General features: G+C 47.2%; 1 pseudogene; it reads left to right on the forward strand.

The window, feature by feature from the left end:
• LOC112242306 overlaps positions 1–14,585 on the forward strand; it is a 73,302-nt pseudogene that overhangs the window by 19,645 nt on the left and 39,072 nt on the right.

The raw sequence follows: 14,585 nt of genomic DNA on the forward strand, positions 1-14,585 counted from the left end.
AGAACGCTGTGACTTCTATAGAAGTGCTGTTTGGACTTTAGTGGTTAGTTGGTCAGTTTGACGGCTAAAGGACATCTCTTCCCATTACAATATATCTACAAGTTAAATGAGGGTCCCAGGTGTGTGTGTGTTTGTGTGTGTTTGTTTGTTTCTGAACAATGCTGTCTTAGATTCACACACACAGATGGCTGGGTGATTACCCATGGAGAACTGTCACAGAGGAGAGGAGAGAGGGAATGAGAGGAGGGGTGAGGAGAGGAGAGGAGAGGAGAGAGGGAACGAGAGGAGGGGTGAGGAAAGGAGAGGAGAGGAGAGGGAGGGAGGGAGGGAGGGAGGGAGGGAAGGAGAGGGAGAGGAGAGGAGAGGAGAGGAGAGGAGAGGAGAGGAGAGGAGAGGAGAGGAGAGGAGAGGAGAGGAGAGGAGAGGAGAGGAGAGGAGAGGAGAGGAGAGGAGAGGAGAGGGAAGGAGAGAGGGAACAAGAGGGAGAGAAACAACTCTGCCCACCTCTGCACCAATCAGCACAACTCTGATCAACTCTGCCCACCCTCTGCACCAATCAGCACAACTCTGAACAACTCTGCCCATCCTCTGCACCAATCAGCACAACTCTGATCAACTCTGCCCCCTCTGCAGCAATCAGCAAAACTCTGCCCACCTCTGCACCAATCAGCACAACTCTTAGTCAGTACAGTGAGTCAGTACATTGCAGTGAGTCTGTACAGTACAGTGAGTCAGTACAGTGCAGTACAGTTAGTCAGTACAGTACTGTACAGTGAGTCAGTACAGTACAGTGCGTCAGTACAGTACAGTACAGTACAGTGAGTCAGTACAGTACAGTACAGTTAGTCAGTACAGTGAGCCAGTACAGTACAGTGAGTCAGTACAGTACAGTACAGTGAGTCAGTACAGTACAGTTAGTCAGTGCAGTGAGTCAGTACAGTACAGTACAGTGAGTCAGTACAGTACAGTTAGTCAGTACAGTGAGTCAGTACAGTACAGTACAGTGAGTCAGTACAGTACAGTTAGATAGTACAGTGTGTCAGTACGGTACAGTACAGTACAGTGAGTCAGTACAGTACAGTTAGTCAGTACAGTTAGTCAGTACAGTGAGTCAGTACAGTACAGTACAGTACAGTACAGTGAGTCAGTACAGTACAGTACAGTACAGTGAGTCAGTGCAGTGCTGTGAGTCAGTACAGTGAGTCAGTACAGTACAGTACAGTACAGTAGAGTAAAGTTAGTCAGTACAGTGAGTCAGTACAGTACAGTACAAAGAGTCAGTACATTACAGTGAGCCAGTACAGTACAGTAGCATCATGGAGAGAGACAGACCTACTCTGTTACAGTAGCATCATGGAGACAGACAGACCTATTCTGTTAGAGCAGCATCATGGAGACAGACAGACCTATTCTGTTACAGTAGAATCATGGAGACAGACAGACCTATTATGTTACAGTAGCATCATGGAGACAGACAGACCTATTCTGTTACAGTAGCATCATGGAGACAGACAGACCTATTCTGTTACAGTAGCATCATGGAGACAGACAGACCTATTCTGTTACAGTAGCATCATGGAGACAGGCAGACCTATTCTGTTACAGTAGCATCATGGAGACAGACTTATTCTGTTACAGTAGCATCATGGAGATAGACAGACCTATTCTGTTACAGTAGCATCATGGAGACAGACATACCTATTCTGTTACAGTAGCATCATGGAGACAGACATACCTATTCTGTTACAGTAGCATCATGGAGACAGACAGACCTATTCTGTTACAGTAGCATCATGGAGACAGACCTATTCTGTTACAGTAGCATCATGGAGACAGACAGACCTATTCTGTTACAGTAGCATCATGGAGACAGACACACCTATTCTGTTACAGTAGCATCATGGAGACAGACAGACCTATTCTGTTACAGTAGCATCATGGAGACAGACTGGCCTACTCTGTTACAGTAGCATCATGGAGACAGACAGACCTATTCTGTTACAGTAGCATCATGGAGACAGACAGGCCTACTCTGTTACAGTAGCATCATGGAGACAGACAGGCCTACTCTGTTACAGTAGCATCATGGAGACATACCTACTCTGTTACAGTAGCATCATGGAGACAGACAGACCTATTCTGTTACAGTAGCATCATGGAGACAGACCTATTCTGTTACAGTAGCATCATGGAGACAGACAGACCTATTCTGTTACAGTAGCATCATGGAGACAGACACACCTATTCTGTTACAGTAGCATCATGGAGACAGACAGACCTATTCTGTTACAGTAGCATCATGGAGACAGACAGGCCTATTCTGTTACAGTAGCATCATGGAGACAGACAGACCTATTCTGTTACAGTAGCATCATGGAGACAGACAGGCCTACTCTGTTACAGTAGCATCATGGAGACAGACAGACCTATTCTGTTACAGTAGCATCATGGAGACAGACAGGCCTACTCTGTTACAGTAGCATCATGGAGACAGACAGACCTACTCTGTTACAGTAGCATCATGGAGACAGACAGACCTACTCTGTTACAGTAGCATCATGGAGACAGACAGACCTACTCTGTTACAGTAGCATCATGGAGACAGACAGACCTACTCTGTTACAGTAGCATCATGGAGACAGACAGACCTACTCTGTTACAGTAGCATCATGGAGACAGGCAGACCTACTCTGTTACAGTAGCATCATGGAGACAGACAGACCTACTCTGTTACAGTAGCATCATGGAGACAGACAGACCTACTTTGTTACAGCAGCATCATGGAGACATACAGACCTATTCTGTTACAGTAGCATCATGGAGACAGACAGACCTACTCTGTTACAGTAGCATCATGGAGACAGACAGACCTACTCTGTTACAGTAGCATCATGGAGACAGACATACCTACTCTGTTACAGTAGCATCATGGAGACAGACAGACCTACTCTGTTACAGTAGCATCATGGAGACAGACATACCTATTCTGTTACAGCAGCATCATGGAGACAGACAGACCTATTCTGTTACAGTAGCATCATGGAGACAGACAGACCTACTCTGTTACAGTAGCATCATGGAGACATACCTATTCTGTTACAGTAGCATCATGGAGACATACCTATTCTGTTACAGTAGCATCATGGAGACATACCTACTCTGTTACAGTAGCATCATGGAGACAGACATACCTATTCTGTTACAGTAGCATCATGGAGACAGACAGACCTATTCTGTTACAGTAGCATCATGGAGACAGACACACCTATTCTGTTACAGTAGCATCATGGAGACAGACAGACCTATTCTGTTACAGTAGCATCATGGAGACAGACAGGCCTATTCTGTTACAGTAGCATCATGGAGACAGACAGACCTATTCTGTTACAGTAGCATCATGGAGACAGACAGGCCTATTCTGTTACAGTAGCATCATGGAGACAGACAGACCTATTCTGTTACAGTAGCATCATGGAGACAGACAGGCCTACTCTGTTACAGTAGCATCATGGAGACAGACAGACCTACTCTGTTACAGTAGCATCATGGAGACAGACAGACCTACTCTGTTACAGTAGCATCATGGAGACAGACAGACCTACTCTGTTACAGTAGCATCATGGAGACAGACAGACCTACTCTGTTACAGTAGCATCATGGAGACAGACAGACCTACTCTGTTACAGTAGCATCATGGAGACAGACAGACCTACTCTGTTACAGTAGCATCATGGAGACAGACAGACCTACTCTGTTACAGTAGCATCATGGAGACAGACAGACCTACTTTGTTACAGCAGCATCATGGAGACATACAGACCTATTCTGTTACAGTAGCATCATGGAGACAGACAGACCTACTCTGTTACAGTAGCATCATGGAGACAGACAGACCTACTCTGTTACAGTAGCATCATGGAGACAGACAGACCTACTCTGTTACAGTAGCATCATGGAGACAGACAGACCTACTCTGTTACAGTAGCATCATGGAGACAGACAGACCTACTCTGTTACAGTAGCATCATGGAGACAGACAGACCTACTCTGTTACAGTAGCATCATGGAGACAGACAGACCTACTCTGTTACAGTTGCATCATGGAGACATACCTATTCTGTTACAGTAGCATCATGGAGACATACCTATTCTGTTACAGTAGCATCATGGAGACATACCTACTCTTTTACAGTAGCATCATGGAGACAGACAGACCTATTCTGTTACAGTAGCATCATGGAGACAGACAGACCTACTCTTTACAGTAGCATCATGGAGACAGACAGACCTATTCTGTTACAGTAGCATCATGGAGACAGACAGACCTATTCTGTTACAGTAGCATCATGGAGACAGACAGACCTACTCTGTTACAGTAGCATCATGGAGACAGACAGACCTATTCTGTTACAGTAGCATCATGGAGACAGACAGACCTACTCTGTTACAGTAGCATCATGGAGACAGACAGGCCTACTCTGTTACAGTAGCATCATGGAGACAGACAGACCTACTCTGTTACAGTAGCATCATGGAGACAGACAGACCTACTCTGTTACAGCAGCATCATGGAGACAGACAGACCTATTCTGTTACAGTAGCATCATGGAGACAGACAGACCTACTCTGTTACAGTAGCATCATGGAGACAGACATACCTACTCTGTTACAGTAGCATCATGGAGACAGACAGACCTACTCTGTTACAGTAGCATCATGGAGACAGACAGACCTACTCTGTTACAGTAGCATCATGGAGACAGACAGACCTACTCTGTTACAGTAGCATCATGGAGACAGACAGACCTACTCTGTTACAGTAGCATCATGGAGACATACCTATTCTGTTACAGTAGCATCATGGAGACATACCTATTCTGTTACAGTAGCATCATGGAGACATACTTACTCTGTTACAGTAGCATCATGGAGACAGACAGACCTATTCTGTTACAGTAGCATCATGGAGACAGACAGACCTACTCTGTTACAGTAGCATCATGGAGACAGACAGACCTATTCTGTTACAGTAGCATCATGGAGACAGACAGACCTATTCTGTTACAGTAGCATCATGGAGACAGACAGACCTATTCTGTTACAGTAGCATCATGGAGACAGACATACCTATTCTGTTACAGCAGCATCATGGAGACAGACAGACCTACTCCGTTACAGTAGCATCATGGAGACAGACAGGCCTACTCTGTTACAGTAGCATCATGGAGACAGACAGACCTATTCTGTTACAGTAGCATCATGGAGACAGACAGGCCTACTCTGTTACAGTAGCATCATGGAGACAGACAGGCCTACTCTGTTACAGTAGTATCATGGAGACAGACAGACCTATTCTGTTACAGTAGCATCATGGAGACAGACAGACCTACTCTGTTACAGTAGCATCATGGAGACAGACAGACCTACTCTGTTACTGTAGCATCATGGAGACAGACCTATTCTGTTACAGTAGCATCATGGAGACAGACAGACCTACTCTGTTACAGTAGCATCATGGAGACAGACAGACCTATTCTGTTACAGTAGCATCATGGAGACAGACCTATTCTGTTACAGTAGCATCATGGATACATACCTATTCTGTTACAGTAGCATCATGGAGACAGACCTATTCTGTTACAGCAGCATCATGGAGACAGACCTATTCTGTTACAGTAGCATCATGGAGACAGACAGACCTATTCTGTTACAGTAGCATCATGGAGACAGACAGACCTATTCTGTTACAGTAGCATCATGGAGACAGACCTATTCTGTTACAGTAGCATCATGGAGACAGACAGACCTACTCTGTTACAGTAGCATCATGGAGACAGACAGGCCTACTCTGTTACAGTAGCATCATGGAGACAGACAGACCTACTCTGTTACAGTAGCATCATGGAGACAGACAGACCTACTCTGTTACAGTAGCATCATGGAGACAGACAGACCTATTCTGTTACAGTAGCATCATGGAGACAGACAGACCTATTCTGTTACAGTAGCATCATGGAGACAGACAGACCTATTCTGTTACAGTAGCATCATGGAGACATACCTACTCTGTTACAGTAGCATCATGGAGACAGACAGATCTATTCTGTTACAGTAGCATCATGGAGACAGACCTATTCTGTTACAGTAGCATCATGGAGACAGACAGACCTACTCTGTTACAGTAGCATCATGGAGACAGACAGACCTATTCTGTTACAGTAGCATCATGGAGACAGACAGGCCTACTCTGTTACAGTAGCATCATGGAGACAGACAGGCCTACTCTGTTACAGTAGCATCATGGAGACATACAGGCCTACTCTGTTACAGCAGCATCATGGAGACAGACAGGCCTATTCTGTTACAGTAGCATCATGGAGACAGACAGGCCTACTCTGTTACAGTAGCATCATGGAGACATACAGGCCTACTCTGTTACAGCAGCATCATGGAGACAGACAGGCCTATTCTGTTACAGTAGCATCATGGAGACAGACAGGCCTACTCTGTTACAGTAGCATCATGGAGACAGACAGGCCTACTCTGTTACAGTAGCATCATGGAGACAGACATACCTACTCTGTTACAGTAGCATCATGGAGACAGACAGACCTACTCTGTTACAGTAGCATCATGGAGACAGACAGACCTACTCTGTTACAGTAGCATCATGGAGACAGACAGACCTACTCTGTTACAGTAGCATCATGGAGACAGACAGACCTACTCTGTTACAGTAGCATCATGGAGACATACCTATTCTGTTACAGTAGCATCATGGAGACATACCTATTCTGTTATACCTATTTATCCGGAGGCTGCATTCATTGTAGCTGGGGATTTTAACAAGGCTAATCTGAAAACAAGACTCCCTAAATTTTATCAGCATATTGATTGCGCAACCAGGGGTGGAAAGACCCTGGATCATTGTTACTCTAACTTCCGCGACGCATATAAGGCCCTGCCCCGCCCCCCTTTCGGAAAAGCTGACCACGACTCCATTTTGTTGATCCATGCCTACAGACAGAAACTAAAACAAGAAGCTCCCACGCTGAGGTCTGTCCAACGCTGGTCCGACCAAGCTGACTCCACACTCCAAGACTGCTTCCATCACGTGGACTGGGAGATGTTTCGTATTGCGTCAGACAACAACATTGACGAATACGCTGATACGGTGTGCGAGTTCATTAGAACGTGCGTTGAAGATGTCGTTCCCATAGCAACGATTAAAACATTCCCTAACCAGAAACCGTGGATTGATGGCAGCATTCGTGTGAAACTGAAGGCACGAACCACTGCTTTTAATCAGGGCAAGGTGTCTGGTAACATGACTGAATACAAACAGTGCAGCTATTCCCTCCGCAAGGCTATCAAACAAGCTAAGCGCCAGTACAGAGACAAAGTAGAATCTCAATTCAACGGCTCAGACACAAGAGGTATGTGGCAGGGTCTACAGTCAATCACGGACTACAGGAAGAAACCCAGCCCAGTCACGGACCAGGATGTCTTGCTCCCAGGCAGACTAAATAACTTTTTTGCCCGCTTTGAGGACAATACAGTGCCACTGACACGGCCTGCAACGGAATCATGCGGTCTCTCCTTCACTGCAGCCGAAGTGAGTAAGACATTTAAACGTGTTAACCCTCGCAAGGCTGCAGGCCCAGACGGCATCCCCAGCCGCGCCCTCAGAGCATGCGCAGACCAGCTGGCCGGTGTGTTTACGGACATATTCAACCAATCCCTATACCAGTCTGCTGTTCCCACATGCTTCAAGAGGGCCACCATTGTTCCTGTTCCCAAGAAAGCTAAGGTAACTGAGCTAAACGACTACCGCCCGTAGCACTCACATCCGTCATCATGAAGTGCTTTGAGAGACTAGTCAAGGACCATATCACCTCCACCCTACCTGACACCCTTGACCCACTCCAATTTGCTTACCGCCCAAATAGGTCCACAGACGATGCAATCTCAACCACACTGCACACTGCCCTAACCCATCTGGACAAGAGGAATACCTATGTGAGAATGCTGTTCATCGACTACAGCTCGGCATTCAACACCATAGTACCCTCCAAGCTCGTCATCAAGCTCGAGACCCTGGGTCTCGACCCCCCCCTGTGCAACTGGGTACTGGACTTCCTGACGGGCCGCCCCCAGGTGGTGAGGGTAGGCAACAACATCTCCTCCCCGCTGATCCTCAACACTGGGGCCCCACAAGGGTGCGTTCTGAGCCCCCTCCTGTACTCCCTGTTCACCCACGACTGCGTGGCCATGCACGCCTCCAACTCAATCATCAAGTTTGCGGACGACACAACAGTGGTAGGCTTGATTACCAACAACGACGAGACGGCCTACAGGGAGGAGGTGAGGGCCCTCGGAGTGTGGTGTCAGGAAAATAACCTCACACTCAACGTCAACAAAACTAAGGAGATGATTGTGGACTTCAGGAAACAGCAGAGGGAACACCCCCATCCACATCGATGGAACAGTAGTGGAGAGGGTAGCAAGTTTTAAGTTCCTCGGCATACACATCACAGACAAACTGAATTGGTCCACTCACACAGACAGCATCGTGAGGAAGGCGCAGCAGCGCCTCTTCAACCTCAGGAGGCTGAAGAAATTCGGCTTGTCACCAAAAGCACTCACAAACTTCTACAGATGCACAATCGAGAGCATCCTGGCGGGCTGTATCACCGCCTGGTATGGCAACTGCACCGCCCTCAACCGTAAGGCTCTCCAGAGGGTAGTGAGGTCTGCACAACGCATCACCGGGGGCAAACTACCTGCCCTCCAGGACACCTACACCACCCGATGCTACAGGAAGGCCATAAAGATCATCAAGGACATCAACCACCCGAGCCACTGCCTGTTCACCCCGCTGTCATCCAGAAGGCGAGGTCAGTACAGGTGCATCAAAGCTGGGACCGAGAGACTGAAAAACAGCTTCTATCTCAAGGCCATCAGACTGTTAAACAGCCACCACTAACATTGAGTGGCTACTGCCAACACACTGTCAATGACACTGACTCTACTCCAGCCACTTTAATCATGGGAATTGATGGGAAATGATGTAAATATATCACTAGCCACTTTAAACAATGCTACCTTATATAATGTTACTTACCCTACATTGTTCATCTCATATGCATACGTTGATACTGTACTCTATATCATCGACTGCATCCTTATGTAATACATGTATCACTAGCCACTTTAACTATGCCACTTGGTTTACATACTTATCTCATATGTATATACTGTACTCGATATCATCTACTGTATCTTGCCTATGCTGCTCTGTACCATCACTCATTCATATATCCTTATGTACATATTCTTTATCCCCTTACACTGTGTATAAGACAGTAGTTTTTTTGGAATTGTTAGTTAGATTACTTGCTCGTTATTACTGCATTGTCGGAACTAGAAGCACAAGCATTTCGCTACACTCGCATTAACATCTGCTAACCATGTGTATGTGACAAATAAAATTTGATTTGATTTGATTTGATTTGATTTGATTTGATTTGATTTGATGGAGACAGACAGACCTACTCAGTTACAGTAACATCATGGAGACAGACATACCTATTCTGTTACAGTAGCATCATGGAGACAGACAGGCCTACTCTGTTACAGTAGCATCATGGAGACAGACAGACCTATTCTGTTACAGTAGCATCATGGGGACAGACAGACCTATTCTGTTACAGTTGCATCATGGAGACAGACAGACCTATTCTGTTACAGTAGCATCATGGAGACAGACAGACCTATTCTGTTACAGTAGCATCATGGAGACAGACATACCTATTCTGTTACAGTAGCATCATGGAGACAGACATACCTATTCTGTTACAGTAGCATCATGGAGACAGACAGACCTATTCTGTTACAGTAGCATCATGGAGACTGGAGACTCTTCTGTTACATGGAGACATGGAGACTCTTCTGTTACAGTAGAATTTCAAGGGCCATTCAAGGGCCATTGAAACTACCTCACACAGCTGACTGTGTGAGGTAGTTTCAATTTCTCTATTTCCCCCCACCACCCCCTTCTCACTATCTCCCCCCTTCTCTCTCTCTTTCACCCCCACCATCCCCTTCTCTCTATCTTTCTCCCCCCACCCCTTCTCTCTATCTTTCTCCCCCACCATCCCCCTTCTCTCTATCTTTCTCCCCCACCATCCCCCTCTCTCTCTCTTTCACCCCCACCACTCCCCCTTCTCTCTATCTTTCACCCCCACCATCCCCCTTCTCTCTCTCTTTCTCCTCCCCACCACTCCCCCTTCTCTCTCTCTTTCACCCCCACCATCCCCCTTCTCTCTCTCTTTCACCCCCCACCATCCCCCTTCTCTCTCTCTTTCCCCCCACCACTCCCCCTTCTCTCTATCTTTCTCCCCCCACCACTCCCCCTTCTCTCTCTCTTTCTCCTCCCCCACCACTCCCCCTTCTCTCTCTCTTTCACCCCCCACCATCCCCCTTCTCGCTCTCTTTCTCCTCCCCCACCACTCCCCCTTCTCTCTCTTTCTCCTCCCCCCACCATCCCCCTTCTCTCTCTCTTTCTCCTCCCCCACCACTCCCCTTCTCTCTCACTTTCTCCTCCCCCACCACTCCCCCTTCTCTCTCTTTCTCCTCCCCCACCACTCCCCTTCTCTCTCTCTTTCTCCTCCCCCACCATCCCCCTTCTCTCTCTCTTTCTCCTCCCCCACCACTCCCCCTTCTCTCTCTCTTTCTCCTCCCCCACCACTCCCCCTTCTCTCTCTCTTTCTCCTCCCCCACCACTCCCCCTTCTCTCTCTCTTTCACCCCCCCACCATCCCCTTCTCTCTCTCTTTCTCCTCCCCCACCACTCCCCCTTCTCTCTCTCTTTCACCCCCCCACCCCCCTTCTCTCTCTCTTTCACCCCCACCACTCCCCCTTCTCTCTATCTTTCTCCCCCCACCATCCCCCTTCTCTCTCTCTTTCTCCCCCCACCACTCCCCCTTCTCTCTCTCTTTCTCCCCCACCACTCCCCCTTCTCTCTCTCTTTCTCCTCCCCCACCACTCCCCCTTCTCTCTCTTTCTCCTCCCCCACCATCCCCCTTCTCTCTCTCTTTCTCCTCCCCCACCACTCCCCCTTCTCTCTCTCTTTCTCCTCCCCCACCACTCCCCCTTCTCTCTCTCTTTCTCCTCCCCCACCATCCCCCTTCTCTCTCTCTTTCTCCTCCCCCACCACTCCCCCTTCTCTCTCTCTTTCTCCTCCCCCACCACTCCCCCTTCTCTCTCTCTTTCTCCTCCCCCACCACTCCCCCTTCTCTCTCTCTTTCACCCCCCACCATCCCCTTCTCTCTCTCTTTCTCCTCCCCCACCACTCCCCCTTCTCTCTCTCTTTCACCCCCACCATCCCCCTTCTCTCTCTCTTTCTCCTCCCCCACCACTCCCCCTTCTCTCTCTCTTTCTCCTCCCAGCAGCCAATGACACATGACCATTTTAACAGGTTATACAATTCAGCTAATGGCAGATGTCCATATAAAAAGGGTTTTAACCAATGGGGTTCTAAAGCCTATGACGTGTCCATGTTGGGGGTTCTGAAATCTTCAGCCAATGATGTGTCCTTGTTGGGGAGGGAGGGGGGTTTCTAAAGCCTATGACGTGTCCATGTTGGGGGGGAAGGGGGGTTCTGAAATCTTCGGCCAATGACATGTCCATGTTGGGTAGGAGGGGAGGAGTTCTGAAATCTCCAGCCAATGAAAGATGTCCATATAAAGAAGTGGCATTGAAGTTTCAGCCAATCACAGATGTCATTATTTCTGCGTTTCCACAGCAACACCACAGAGGCGGGCGGGACCTACATTAAAAAGTGCTGTAAAGGATTCTGCATCGACATCCTGAAGAAGATCGCGAAGTACGTAAAGTTCACCTACGATCTCTACCTGGTTACCAACGGTAAACACGGGAAGAAGATCAACAACGTGTGGAACGGGATGGTGGGAGAGGTGAGTGATTAATAATTATAATATGTTATAATATCATACAGGTGATTGTTAGTTTAGTCTGTCCTGTCTCATAGTTAAAACAACATTGTAGTTTACGCAGCTAATGGCTAAAGGCTAGTCTCAGCATTATACTGTAGCATCATTTTACTGTGTTTAGCTAACGGCTAAAGGCTAGTCTCAGCATTATACTGTAGCATCATTTTACTGTGTTTAGCTAACGGCTAAAGGCTAGTCTCAGCATTATACTGTAGCATCATTTTACTGTGTTTAGCTAACGGCTAAAGGCTAGTCTCAGCATTATACTGTAGCATCATTTTACTGTGTTTAGCTAACGGCTAAAGGCTAGTCTCAGCATTATACTGTAGCATCATTTTACTGTGTTTAGCTAACGGCTAAAGGCTAGTCTCAGCATTATACTGTAGCATCATTTTACTGTGTTTAGCTAACGGCTAAAGGCTAGTCTCAGCAATATACTGTACTATTATTTTACTGTGTTCAGCTAACGGCTAAAGGCTAGTCTCAGCATTATACTGTAGCATCATTTTACTGTGTTTAGCTAACGGCTAAAGGCTAGTCTCAGCATTATATTGTAGCATTATAATATACAGCGGTGACTTCCTACTGACGACATCAACAACACCACGATAACACACTCGATTAAAGATTAACCCAGAACCTGTCTCTCCCTCCTTCACTCCATCTCTCTCCATGTCTTTCTCCCCCACTCTCCCTCCCTCCTCCTCCCCCCCCACTCTCCCTCCCTCCTCCCTCTCTCATTCCCTCCCTCCTCCCTCTCTCCTCCCTCTCTCCTTCCCACCCTCCTCCTTCTCTCTCCTTCCCCCCCTCCCTCCTCCCTCTCTCCTTCCCTCTCTCCTTCCCTCCCTCCTCCCTCTCTCCTTCCCTCTCTCCTTCCCTCTCTCCTCCTCTCTCCTTCTCTCTCCTTCCCTCCCTCCTCCCTCTCTCCTCCCTCTCTCCCTCCCTCTCTCCTTCCCTTTCTCCTCCCTCTCTCCTTCCCTCCCTCCTCCCCTCTCTTTCCCTTCCTCCTCACTCTCTCTCCTTCCTTTCCTCCCTCTCCTCCCCTACATCCCTCCCTCCCTCCCAGGTGGTCTATAAGAAAGCTGTCATGGCCGTCGGCTCTCTGACGATCAATGAGGAGCGTTCTGAGGTCATCGATTTCTCCGTCCCGTTCGTGGAAACTGGAATAAGCGTCATGGTCTCCCGTAGCAACGGAACCGTCTCCCCGTCCGCCTTTCTTGGTAACCCTCGCCGTGTTTTGGGGACATTTGAGTTGTCTGTGTTGTTTCACCACCTGACAGATTGTGTTTATCAACTTTTAAAAAAAAAACAGAACTGTCCCTCTCATATTCTGTCAAAACATGCTGCATCTGTCGGCTTCATTAAAACACACAGCACCACTAACAGGACTGATCTATACAGCACCACTAACAGGACTGATCTATACAGCACCACTAACAGGACTGATCTATACAGCACCACTAACAGGACTGATCTACACAGCACCACTAACAGGACTGATCTATACAGCACCACTAACAGGACTGATCTACACAGCACCACTAACAGGACTGATCTACACAGCACCACTAACAGGACTGATCTACACAGCACCACTAACAGGACTGATCTATACAGCACCACTAACAGGACTGATCTACACAGCACCACTAACAGGACTGATCTACACAGCACCACTAACAGGACTGATCTATACAGCACCACTAACAGGACTGATCTACACAGCACCACTAACAGGACTGATCTATACAGCACCACTAACAGGACTGATCTATACAGCACCACTAACAGGACTGATCTACACAGCACCACTAACAGGACTAATCTACACAGCACCACTAACAGGACTAATCTACACAGCACCACTATCAGTATGGAGGAAGTCAGGACTGTGTGTATCTAATCTGATGTGTGTCTCTGTGTGTATCTAATCTGATGTGTGTCTCTGTGTGTATCTAATCTGATGTGTGTCTCTGTGTGTATCTAATCTGATGTGTGTCTCTGTGTGTATCTAATCTGATGTGTGTCTCTCTGTGTCTCTGTGTATCTAATCTGATGTGTGTCCCTGTGTGTCTCTGTGTGTATCTAATCTGATGTGTGTCTCTGTGTATCTAATCTGATGTGTGTCTCTGTGTGTATCTAATCGGATGTGTGTCTCTGTGTGTATCTAATCTGATGTGTGTCTCTGTGTGTATCTAATCTGATGTGTGTCTCTCTGTGTCTCTGTGTATCTAATCTGTTGTGTGTCCCTGTGTGTCTCTGTGTCTCTGTGTGTATCTAATCTGATGTGTGTCTCTGTGTCTCTGTGTATCTAATCTGATGTGTGTCTCTGTGTCTCTGTGTATCTAATCTGATGTGTGTCTCTGTGTGTATCTAATCTGATGTGTGTCTCTCTGTGTCTCTGTGTATCTAATCTGATGTGTGTCCCTGTGTGTCTCTGTGTCTCTGTGTGTATCTAATCTGATGTGTGTCTCTGTGTGTCTCTGTGTATCTAATCTGATGTGTGTCCCTGTGTGTCCCTGTGTGTCTCTGTGTGTCTCTGTGTATCTAATCTGATGTGTGTCCCTGTGTG

The sequence above is a fragment of the Oncorhynchus tshawytscha genome, unplaced genomic scaffold (assembly GCF_018296145.1).
Source record: "Oncorhynchus tshawytscha isolate Ot180627B unplaced genomic scaffold, Otsh_v2.0 Un_contig_8816_pilon_pilon, whole genome shotgun sequence".
Lineage (NCBI taxonomy): Eukaryota > Metazoa > Chordata > Actinopteri > Salmoniformes > Salmonidae > Oncorhynchus > Oncorhynchus tshawytscha.